The sequence below is a fragment of the Mus caroli genome, chromosome 13 (genome assembly GCF_900094665.2).
Source record: "Mus caroli chromosome 13, CAROLI_EIJ_v1.1, whole genome shotgun sequence".
NCBI classification, from domain to species: domain Eukaryota; kingdom Metazoa; phylum Chordata; class Mammalia; order Rodentia; family Muridae; genus Mus; species Mus caroli.
Window position 1 is genome coordinate 89619135 of NC_034582.1, and position 12758 is coordinate 89631892.

The following is a 12758-nucleotide window of genomic DNA, read 5'->3' on the forward strand; positions in this document are numbered from 1 at the left end:
GACACACATACAGACAGGCACACAAAGACACACACAGACACACACAGACACACACACACACAGACAATCACAGTCATTTCCTTATCAGAATTCTCTGGCTAAGTTACAGAGAATCATATTGTCGGCCTAAAGATCCTGTCTGTTGTGTTAGCATCTAAGACCTGCAGGCATGTGAGGTCCTTCCTCTTCCTGTCTCTTGTTATCTGCTTCCTTCCCCTTCCTCACCTCTTCTCACTTCTTTTCTGTTTCTTCTCCCTCTGGGGATTGAACCCAGAGCCTCAGACATAGTAAGCTTTGTCCTATCACTGAGCTTCACTCGCAGCCCGGCCATGTATAGTTTTTGGAAAATAAAAATCTTCATCTGTTTAGTATTCACGTGTTGGGTGGTTTTCTGTGTCCTTTCAGGCAGGACACGTCAATTTTCCCATGATTTTACATTTACCGCCATGAGAGTATGTAAATTTCCTTCTGGCACTCTGTCAGTTCGCTGTTTTCTGGCCTCTTGCTGAGAGTCAGTGGGGATTGAAGGCAGATTAAGTGTACAGCATTTTTAGGCTATGTTTTCATTTAACCCACAAAGGAACTTGAATCTTCTGTGGTGCAGATTGAAGCGGTTAGCACACACCGGTCTGAGGTTGATTTGGAAGTCTGTACGTGTAGGGTTTCCTTTGACAACTGCTCATCACGGCTCATACAGAGACACTTCCTGCACTGTGCGTTTTCAGAATCTGAGAAATGCATTGTAGTTCCTATGCAGTCAGCCCCTTGCTATGCCACTGAAAGAGATCAGCCTCCCCAAGGCCTTCTCACCCCTGCGAGCTCAGGAGGCCAGTCTGGGTGTTCATACACTCTACCGGTGGTCATGCCAGCTCAGACACATCTAAAAAGAGCAGTAACAACAACAACAACAACAAAGCCCAAAATCAGTAGAGAGAACTACACGCCCGATTTCCCCACTGACATAGAGCTCTGGTGTAGAAAGAGCAAGGGTTTCTTTCCTTCCTTCCCTCGCCTATCAATCAGAAAAGAGAAGAACAAGAGGATCTGCTATCTCTCTGCTAAGTCTGCCCTCTGCATGTCTCTCTAGCCAGACCTTGTTCTGAATTCTGGCTTAGGCGAGTCTTTAGCATGTATGTCCTTATCCTATACAAATCCTGCCGCTTCGGAAGCTCCTGTCCCCGTTCTACCCAGGAGCTTTGATGGGCTAAGCATTAACTAACATCATCCATCATTAGTGGACTCTCACCGTCAACACTACGACTCACTCTGGGTGTTGAGCATCCTGTAGGGTCTGACGAATAGAAGATGACATGTTTGCCCAACAATATGGCAGCACTCAGCATAATCTATTGTCTTAAAAATCTGCCGAGTGCCACCTTTTCATCCTCCCCCCCTCCCCCACCCCCAGACCCTGGCTCCCCTTGGTCCTCTGCCTAACAAACTGTCATGAGCCACACCTTCATCTTCTGGTGTTAAGATAAAGCGCATCCTGCTGGGGAAAACAGCTAGAACATGTGTGTCGCTGATAAGAAAAAGGAAAACATTCTCTCGCTATGGTGAAGCCTAGGACACCCAAGCTGCAGAACGCCCCTTATAGGATAAACATCTGGGCTAGAGTAGCCATAGGTCACCAAGGCATGACCCTCTGCTGTGACCCAGAACAGGGTATAAAATCTGGAGAGATATCTCCTCACACTACTGGACCTGGAGCTGGGGACAGGGCAACTGGAGATGTCTGGGTGGCAGGGATGGCTTTGGGAACATCTGGTACCCAAGGATTCTAAAAGAAAGACGTCTTATTTCTTGATACTCTCTGTCTTCGTTTCCCCAGCTGAAGCAGTACTTCAAATGAAATCTAGCGTCAGCATTCAAGAAATTGTGCCTGCCCTTCTCTCAGCACTTGAATTATTCCTTCAAATATCCGCAGCTGGAGAGTGTGATGTTCAGTGCATCCGAGGCTCAGCTGTGTTACAGAAACCATTTCCAAAGCAAGTCTCCCTAGGGGCTATCTGCTTTCTCTGAAGTCAAGCTTTTACTCAGTTCATCTCTGCTTTTCCTTAAAGCAAGGGATTAACTTTTGCAGGTCACCTCATGCTTCCACCGAATGCTTCCATGTCCCTTGAGGGCAGTCTCTGCTTGATTTCTCAGCAGCAGGCTGGGCCCTGTGTTCTTTTTCACACTGAGATATTTCTCTATCTCCTTTTACCCAGGCTTCGTCAAAAAGGAGATAGAAATGGTGCTCTCTCTCGATATATCTCAAAATATCTCCACTCCTTTTGCTTTTTCCAGGCAGACTTTGTTCTCTACTATTGCTTACACACATATAACACATAATTCCTTTCCTTATACTACCCCATGCCTCATTCTATCCTTGTTCCACAAACTCTACTGTACCCCCTTCCCGAGGCCGAAACGTGACTGGTTCTTTGGAGGATTTCACAATGTAGTGGGTTCTAGTTTTTAGTTAGATTGTTTTAGGATTCAGTTAATTACATTTTATTTTATTATTTTTTATGTATGTGTATTTTGCCTGCATGTATATCTGTGTATCACTTGTATGCAGTGTCCAAGGAAGCCAGAAGAGGGCATCTAATCCTTTGGAACTAGAGTTCTAGACCACGGTGAGGTGCTTGTTGAGCATTGGAATTGAACTCGGGTCCTCTGAAAGAGCAGTCAGTGCTCTTAACTGCCGAGCCATCTCTCCAGCCCCGTTCTGCATTTTAATGGAGGTTGGGAAAAGACAACTGCTGTCTCCATTGTGGATGGAGGGAGACTGGGGTTGCCTAACAGCTTCTTCCTTTGTACCTTGTTGCTGAGTGATGCCTGTGTTTTGGATGAAAAGGAGGAAGACCATCAGGTGTTAGGGTCATGGCTGACATGTGTCAAGCACGATGACTAGCTCTTGCTTTAGCATGCTAAGTCCCTGTCCCGCCTACTAATGAAATCACTTTGTAGAGGCCTGGAATAGCAGAGTTCAGACTCCTTTCACAGATGTCACCTGCTGAAAAAAAAAAAAAAAAAGGAAAGCCTTGTCGCCTAGGCTGAACTTCTGGAAGGAGCATTTTTCCAGTCAGCATAGTCAAGTGATCCATAGAAGTTATAAAAAGAATCCTCAAGACTCAGCATGGGGTATTTGGAAAAGTACAGGCTGTGCTTAAATGGAGGCTACACTGCGATGTAAACATTCATCTGGAAACCAGTTATTTGAAACACACGAGTTTCATTCGCCTCAGAAACAATTCTGTGAACAAAGGCTGGTTTCTCAGGTCAACTCCAAGCTGTTTTGACACTGAACCTGCTTGATTTCACAAACCATGATGCTAACTGTCCTGGAAGCCCTCGAATGCTTGTTAAGCAAATTGATCTTATTTGCACTCCTAGGAACAGGTTCACCTATGCACTTATTTATATCCATTTAATGATCACTCATTAAGTACTTTTTATATTTCATTTGCTTATGTGCCAGACTCGTCTTGAACTCTTCAGCTTCCTGCTTCCACCTTTCGAGTGCTGAGATTGCAGGTGTGCACCATCACGCCAGGCATGGAGCAACCGAGCATCTCAGATGTGCCGAGCGCTGCCCTATGCTGCACTGGCTACAGAGCTAAAGGCTGTCTTTCTTGGCGAGGGTGCAGTCGGGGAAGATGTCACAGAAGGGATACACAAGGACAGGACCAGCCTTGTTAGGACAGCTGGAAATTACCTGCTGAAGGATAACATACGAACAGGTACTCTGTCTCTCACACTATTCATTTGTCTTATGTCACGGTTGGTTCCCACTCAGTCCACCTTATCACACCCATAAAGACTTCTTTAATGCCAAATGGGCTATCTCTCTCCAGCTCTGAGTGCATGTTTCCTGCCTTTGTACATAGCTGTTGTCAACTTAGGGTTAGGATGGCAAGCTGATTGATCTAAGGTATGTGGGCAGGTACAAACACTCCCCTGCTACATACCATCCAACCTTGTAGCTTTTCAAAGAGCATTGCCTCCTGGATTCAGTGGCGTATGCTTATAAACCCAGCACGTGGGAGGCAGCAGTAGAAGAACTGCAAGATTAGGACAGCCTGGGCTACATATAGGACCAGCCTGAGCTACATGGGTGATACCCTGTTTGAAAGCAAAACCCTGAGACAAAATGCAAACAGTAATGGCCCATAACAATGGCAAAGGCCACATGTGTGGGGTAAGGGGCTATGCACAGACAGCCTGGTCTCCAGTTTAGGTCTTGAACCCCATGGGACCCGGTGGGTGGTAATTTCCACCTACATGGGACAGAAGGCGTTTGATCATGTCTCCTGGACCCCTGGCTCCTGTCAAAGTTACCGTCCCCACAGCCCCCCACAAGAGAAGGCATGTGGCTAGCAGTCGCATAGACAATGTCTCAAGCTTCTGGCATTCTGGCTAGACTCCTCCCCACAGTTACCTAGCAACAACAAGATAGCAACCCACTACTAAGAGGGGCTGCTTGGTCCCTCCTCACTCTCTTTAAGCTTTCTTACTCTCTAGCTCTCCTTCTTTCTTCCTTTCCCTTCCCACCTCTCTCTCTCTAAGCTTTTACCTCTCTTACTCTCTAGCCTTTCTTCTCTCTCTTCCCCTTCTCTCCTCATGGTCATGGCTGGCCTCTCCCTCTCTCTTTCTACCTTCCCTCCTTTTTCCCTGCCTTTCTACAATAAAGCTCTAAAACCATAAACTGTCTCTGATCATGAATGCCTGCTGTGCTTGAATGATGGGGTAGGCTTTCTCCTATCAAGCCACGGCTAACCTCACGCCTGAAGGCCTTCCTGAGCTGCAGCCATTGACAGGACCAAGCGCCCCCTCTCCCCCGCCTTCTTCCCCTATCTCTGGGGCGAGTGCTGCCCCAGGGTCCCTATTCTGTTCTCAGCTCCTCCTCCGTATCCAGCATGGGATGCTAGAGACTGAGAACCTGGTACCTGGGGCTGCCCTTTGTCCACCACCCGCCATGTGGTGTCAGTGGCTTCACACAGTCAGATGCCCACCCAGGGCTGTGTGGAAAGCGTCCACCAGTCCTCCTGAGTCTGCCTGCCCAGAGCACTGGAACTCTGGCAGGACTCAGGTTCTCTCCCACCCCCCTCTTTCCCTAACACCCACGGCCCCGCACACATGCACAGAAGTTCTGATTTTATTGCTCTCTAAGGGTCTAGGCATTGGTATTTTTCAGAAGTCCTAAGGGACTGCAAAGTATGCCCAGGACTGAGGACGTTGTTATCTTCCCAGGGATGGATGCTTTTTAAAAGTTGACTTGGGTGTACTGTTAAACACCAGAGGAAATAACAAAAGAAAACACGCATTTCCCCTCTGCCAACACATCATTTTCTCTCCGAATCCTTTCTGCCTGTTTCCAGTAATGCAAATTATCACAAGCAGAGCTTTTATACACTTTTGCTTTCTTTTCTTTTCTTTCTTTCTTTTTTATTTTAAATCACTCACATAAGGCTTTGTGTCATGTTGTTTGTGTTTGACTGTTTCATTTAGTTTGTATCCACCATTTCTCTAACTGCACCCTTGGCTAGTGAGGCTTCCAAGCTTAGGGTAACATCTATGATACTGCAATTAACACTCAAATACATAACAGACTTTGTCTGTGTTCATTAGGGAACGTTGGGCAGGATAGAGCAGCCAGGAAAAAATGGTGAGGATGCTGCCTGGTGGTGACTGGCAGCTGCAAGATATGCTGTGGCTATGAGATGAGTGAGAGGAGAGAGAGAGAGAGAGAGAGAGAGAGAGAGAGAGAGAGAGAGAGAGAGAGAGGAAGGAAGAGAGCAACGATGAGAGGAGGCTACCCTTCCTAGTGTGCTCCTGCTTCTTTTGTTTGTTTTTGTTTTGCTTCTTCGTTTGTTTTCAAGACAGGGTTTCTCTGTGTAGCCCTGGCTGTCAGGGAACTCTTAGATCTGCCTGCCTCTGCCTTCCGAGTGCTGGGATTAAGGCCATGTGCCACCACTCCCAGCTACGCTCCTGTTTCTGTTTGCTTTTATTGTTGCGTTTGTTATTTTTGTATTGAGAAGAAACAAGTCGGATACAGTACTCTAACCACCCCTGCCCTTCCCACCTCCACCTTCTGTTCTGTTGGTTCCGGTGGCGCTTTGTTTTGTCTTAGACGCAGTCTCTGTGTAGCCCAGACTAACCAATAACAATTCTGCCACAGTTTCAGAGCATGAAGACTCCAAGTCACGAGCCACCAAGCTGGCTCCTGCTCCTGTTCAGCCTGCTTTTCACATGTCCTATCTAGTTATTTTACCAAGTACCATCAGCTTCTCCCTAACCATCAGCTTCTCCCTAACCATCAGCTTCTCCTTAACCATCAGCTTCTCCCTAACGATCGTCTCCTCTCTCCTGGCTCCTCAGGGTTCCTTCCTTGAGGTTTCTGCCCACACCGATTCTCTCAGACACTTGCCTGCTGCAATCCGGGGCATCTGCTGGCCTGAAGTTAGCCTCCCAAAGACTGGCTACATCTGCAGGGGCTGCACAGTCCTTGCAGCTGCTCACCGCGAGCCCTCCGCAGAGGCATAAGGATGCCTGGGGTACTCAGTACATGAGCAACTTCCTGGCTGCTTCCAAGTATGTCAGAAGTAGATTTTCTAAGCATTTATGTGGGCCATTTTGGACCTTTTCTTAGGTATTAGTTGGATGATGTCTGTTTATTTGACTCTAAAATACCATCTTGCTTTCCCCCCCCCCCCAGAGAAAATGGCAAGCCTGGATTCTCAATTCAGAACACGGAATACAGTTGCTTGTTCTTTGCCTCTGTGTGAGCAGTGGGGACTGAACCCAGACCCTCGCATATGTGAGTCAGGGAAGCCATTAATGAGCTGTACCTGCCCCTCCACAGCCTTCTGATCTTTAACGGGGAATATTTGTCTTTCTGAGAAGAGTAGCATCGTCCTCAAGGAGGCTAGACACCAGCCTGAACCCCCACCAACCTGCCTTCCTCACCCCTCAGGTGTGGAAAGAGTTCCCCACAAGCTGGGCCGAGCAGTCTCCCTAGACTCCAAGTGGCTGTCCCTGTCATCCCAAAAGTCCCTCTACCATCAAGGGGCTTCCGGTTACTTTTTAAAGGTCCCTGTTCCTCGCTCCTGCCGAAATAAAACATTCCCATGAAACCCAGGCAATAATGAGAGCCTTTGTGTCTCATCACTGAATCTGATAAACCTGACTAGAAAGTGTGTGCCAGGGCCAGGGTGAAGAAGAAGAGAGCGACCAGGAATGCTGGGCAGCAAAGATGAGAAGATGAAGCTGGGAGTTCATCTGAGGTCAAGCACTGTTCATGCTGGTGTGTAGCCCAATAACCCATGAGCTTCTGGCTTTTATGCGGGTTTTGTTGTTTTTTTGGATTTAAGGTATTTTTTTGTTTGTTTGTTGTTGTTTTCTTGTTGTTTTAATCACCAAGGCATCCACACTGGCCTTGACCTTACTCTGTAACCCAGGTAGTTCTCCAACTTGCAAGTCTCCAGTCTCAGCCTTTCACGTGCTGGCATTACAGGCTTGTGCCATCCTCCCCGGCTGGCCCCAGGAAAGCTTCCTGGACAGACTCCACACTGTGTCTCAAGCCTCCTGGGAAGGCAGAGAGCTACACCTGCCACCTGTCTGAGGCTAAGTGACCCTGGACAAGTAACTTTCATGACCGGCTCTCCTCCCCTCCTCTGCAAGAAGAGCAGAATAACTACTCTTGTAGGGTGCGAGCTTTGGGTAAAGTTAATGTCTGAAATTCTCTGCACAGCATCTCATTCTCCATTCAATTCACAGGGGAGAGAAACAAGGGCCTGGAAGGCTGAAGGACTTGCCCCAGTCGGCAGGCTGATTTCCAACAGGGCCCGCACCTGAATTCACAACAGTTTTCTCTCCTCCACTGGTGCAGCGGAGCCAGCAGGACCTAGCCGGCAATGCGATGTGAGGGAGGAAGCTGACGGCCATGGATCCAGAGATCAAAGAGCAGGTGGCAGAAGTGGCAGAGGGACACTGAAGGGTCAGTGAAGAGAAGCCCACACAATTGTCTGAATGGCCTGAGGACTCTATAGTCCATTCCCGGGTGAATTTATTTTTATAAAGCTTTTTTGGTATTAGTTTCTTTTTTTTTTTTTTTTTTTTGGTCTGAGACAAAGGCTATGTAACCTAGGCTGGCCATGAACTTGTGTTCCTTCTCTCTTTGACTTCTAAGTGCTGATGTATGGGCCACCGTGCTCAGCCTTAGATATGTATCTCATTCATTCAGCAAATAAGAACAACGCGTCCTAATTTTAAGAAACCATTGCTTTAGTTAGTCAGGTGGTGAACAGTAAAGTCACCAACGTCCCACTGACATGCGCTCTATGGTGTGGTTCACTATGGCGGCTCACCAGGAGTCAACAGGCAGGGAATGATTGCACTAGAAGCATCTATCATAGAAGCCAGCATGATGGTGTGTGTGGGGGGAATGCTAATAAGCACGACGATGGGTTTCCATTGGTGGCATGAGTAGGGTTGAGGGCACGCAGTTGATTGGAAACAATGCCCTGCCCTCAGCACAACAGGCAATCAGGTATTCCCCCTGAGCCTGGCAGACTCAAACCATGGTAAAGTCTGCTTGGTGTGATTCCAGGTCCTAGAAAACACATGCTTTGAGCTTACAGGCTGGTGTTAGTGTTATTACTACATCCCTGTGTCTGTGGCCCTTTGATGCGAGGACTTGGTCAGTACCTGGAGCAGAGAGAGGCGACTTCATAGAGCTCAGTGGGCCGGATGACCGTCTTCCTCATCTGCTCCTCCCTCCTCCACCCTGTTCTAACCTCCAGCAGCATCCGTCCCCATGGCAGTGTAGCTGTCAGTCTGTGGTGTATAGAGGCAGTGCGTGCTCCCCATCCCTTATGCTTCCCTTCATTTTTCAGAGACGGGTTTTGCTTCATAGCTCAAGCTGGCCTGGGATTTCTATATAGCTTAGACTGGCCTAAAATTTGTAATCCCAATCCTCCTGTCTCAGTACCCCCAGTGCTGGATTACAGATACAGGCCACCATACTCAGCTCTCACTCTCCCGAGACAGAAAGAAAGACTCAGCTGAATGGCCAATGTGTAAACATACGGGAAAATGCAAACAGATCTAACAGAATGACATGGCATATAGAGACCGGTAAACGGGGAGTTCATGGGTTGGTGACAAGAAGGCTGTCAGTAGAGGGGACTCAGCATGACATTTTCTTCATCTTCATCCCACATCTCAAACAATCACAGCGCAGGCTAGCTGAGTGGTCTCCCTACAGACACACCAATGGTCAGTAGGAGAATCAAGATTGCAGGTTGGCTGTGGGGAGGAAATGGAAATATCTGTGTGAACAGCCGTAGTCCTGAGGGGAGGGTCTTAGGGAGTTAACTCTGGTCTGTGGTTTGATGCTAGCTCATTGAGAAAGAGAAAAATCCCATGGACTAGAGGGACAGCACAAACCATCAAGACTAACAGGGGGTGGGGGGTATGAGCTGCCGGGAGTTTACACCTCTGGGATCATAGCTGGACTGTGCGTACATGAGAAGTGGCCAGGGAAAGGCAGGAACTCTCTGCAGGAAGGACATACACCCTGAAGACAGGGTGAGCACAGATTACTAGTCTGGTAACTGGTGTGGTTCCTGGCCTGGGCTCCAGGGATGGAGGGCCACTAGGGTGAAGGACACAGAAATGCGGACTCTGCCATGGCCACACGGTGGCAGCAGAAAGCCACTGGCGAGATGGCAGCCGTGCTGACCAAGAAGCAAAGTGTACCAGAGCATACAGGCCACTTGGCTACTTAGGATTTGAGGGAAGCCTACAGTTTGACAAGAAAGGAGGATTAAAAACAGAAGGATGGAGACATTGAATGGCGTATAAACCTGGCTTAGGCACTCCTCCAACTGGTCCCTTCCCCTCACACCCTGAGGGCCTTGCCACTTATTGTCACCTGTGTTGTGAAAGATCTTTTTCAAAGCATCAAATGTCACCTTACAGGATACACATCTCCCTGGAGGATGCCATTACAGTCACAGCTCTCCTTCATGCCAGCATCCTCTTTGTCCCTGGACAGTTTCATTTTTCTCTACAGCACTCAGAACCAACTGATCGGTCTACTTTACTTAGCTAGTAGTTTATTGATTGTCTTCTCCAGCCCTGTGTAGGCTCCATTCAGCCTAGGCTTGCTGTCTGACAACTCCTGTATCCCAGTGACTGAAACCCCCCTCAGGGACCAGGATATGCATTCCCTAAGTATGTTTTGGATCAATGAGTCAACCACGGGCGCTCTCTCTAGTTCAGGCATCTTTTTGCTTCCGATATAAATATTCCAATGCCCATTGGACAGCTCCATGCAGACATGAAAATTCACCCTCCTCCAAATGGAACCCACTATCTCCCTGACTGAAGTCTGAAGGCTCTGCTCCCCCAGAGTGTCCCTGCCTCAGCACGACGTAACCATTCTGTCAACTGTGTAAGCTGAAACAAGGATCTCCTTTGAGAACCTTCCCTCATTTCAGTACGTAGACAAGTATGCAGTTTCCATTTTCCCTCCCAAACCATTCCCCACGAACACGTGGAATTCTGACTTCTCCTTTTTCCCATCTACATTTTCTCTAGATTTTCTTCCTCCTCAGGATGTAATGCAAGTGAGATTCCTGCCTCCTCTCTGGGCATTAAGAGTGAACTCTCAACCTATGACTGATATCTCTGTGTCTCTATAAGCCCCCTCTTCTGTCTTCATGGGACGATCAATGCACTGGGCTCGGTGACTGAGTTTCTGCTGGACTTTGCTAGCTCTCTTCCTTCCAGGGCTTTTTAGGTGGCATTTCGCAGACTACCCGTTCCACCCATCTCTTTGTGTGCCTGCCACCCACTATTCTTCAAGCTCAAGTTCAGATACTGCCCTTCTAAGAAACTCTCTCTGACACAGTAACCTCCACATCTCTTCTTCCATTAACACAGCCGGACCACGCTGTAACTGTATGGACATGCAACTGTACATCCTTTGCCCAGAGGAAACATCACGCAGGGCTTACAGAGTCCTTGCACATCCAGTCTCTTCCTTTCCTCATCTTTAATGGAGGACTCAAGTGAACACACACAGCAAGCTTCCCTTTCCTTTCCTTGGCATTTCTCCTTTCTAACCTTAGGACCGAGGCAGACCGAGGTTACCCAGGGGAAAGGATTACTCAATCCTTGTGTTCTTCTCTTTTTCTTTTCAAAGTCAGTGCCCCTCCCCAAGAGAATATTCATCCCTCACCCTCCTGTGAGCTGTGTGACAGGTGATTTAATCTAAAATCCCATCAAACTCACAATGTAAGACAAACAGGAAGGAGGCTCTCTCATTCAGCCTTGCTTTAACACGGAGGGTGTGAATTAAAATGTCCAATTTTGCCGGGCGTGGTGGTGCATGCCTTTAATCCCAGCACTCAGGAGGCAGAGGCAGGCGGATTTCTGAGTTTGAGGCCAGCCTGGTCTACAAAGTGAGTTCCAGGACAGCCAGGGCTANTGCAAGTATGTCAACATATCACATGTGTGTAGTTCCTGTGGAGGCCAGAAGAAGGCTTTGGCGTGGTGGCACACACCTTAAATCCCAGCACTCAGGAGGCAGAGGCAGGCGGATTTCTGAGTTTGAGGCCAGCCTGGTCTACAAAGTGAGTTCCAGGACAGCCAGGGCTACACAGAAAAAACCTGTCTCGAAAAATAACAACAACAAAAAAGTCCAATTTTGTGGGTCCAGGTTTTAAAATGAGATGCTGATGAAGGAAATTCAGTGACCTCCTGCCACACAGAGAGTGAGCATAGTGTGGATGGTGCAGGGGACACTGTGTGCAGACTGTACAGTTCCCACTGCCGGAGAAAATGATGGAGAACTTACTAAGGATGTGAATGAGAATGTTTGATAAGTAGTCTTTTAGGCCCTTGGGCTATGGATGTTCTATAGGAATTGGTCCTTTATACGAAGAAATGCTGTAAAGATGATCCTGAGGGATAAATGTGTGAGTGCCCCCTGTACAGGAAATACCCAGGGGTGCAATACGCAGGACTGGTAACAAATCGAGAGCTCAAATGTCTCAGTGTAGTCCTTTCTTAGAGGGCGAAGAACACCCTTTCTTTTCAAAGGCTACAGCGTACTCCAGTGCAGAGGACATACTTGCATGGCAATCAAACATGGGACTTTTCATGGAATGAAAGGCGGCACAGGGCATACGTTTCAGCTCCTGTCAGATGGCAAAGCAGGGCTGTAATACTTTGTTACTATTCAGCTGCAGAGTTGCACCAAGCCCCCTCTGATATGATGCCCAAGGCATCCGTGCCTCTTTTGGGGGACTGTGTGACTAAGTATTCCAGCTGCAACCTTCTTCTTAGAAAGAAAGGGTGTGTGTGTGTGTATGTGTTCATGCAAGCGCAAATATGTGCAAGCCACAGTGCACTGTGTAGGTCAGAGGTCAACTTATGGTGTTCCTCTCTGCTTGCCCTGAGAGTGTTACTGTTCGCTGCAACTTGCCCAGGCTGGCTGGCCTGGGAGTTTCTGGGGATTCTCCTGGTTTGTCCTCTCCCACTGGGAGCACTGGTGTTTCAGAAGGCTGCTACTGAGCTCAGGTTTATGTGCGTTCTAGGTCTTCCCACTTGGCATGGCAAGTGCTTTACCCATCGAGCCATCTCTCTAGCCTTCTTTTGATAATTATCAATATTTTAGGCTTTCTTCCAACAGACTAGAAAGGCCAAGAGCCACCTTCTAGAAACTTCTTTGTAGTTGCTAGGACAGGAGGTAATGACCTTCA

At 48.0% G+C, this 12758-nt stretch overlaps 1 protein-coding gene across 2 annotated transcripts in view; it reads right to left on the bottom strand.

Annotated features, from left to right (window-relative positions):
• The window catches only part of Sv2c (synaptic vesicle glycoprotein 2C), a 174319-nt gene that overhangs the window by 2821 nt on the left and 158740 nt on the right, over positions 1 to 12758 (bottom strand). The gene's annotated exons all lie outside the window — the stretch shown is intronic.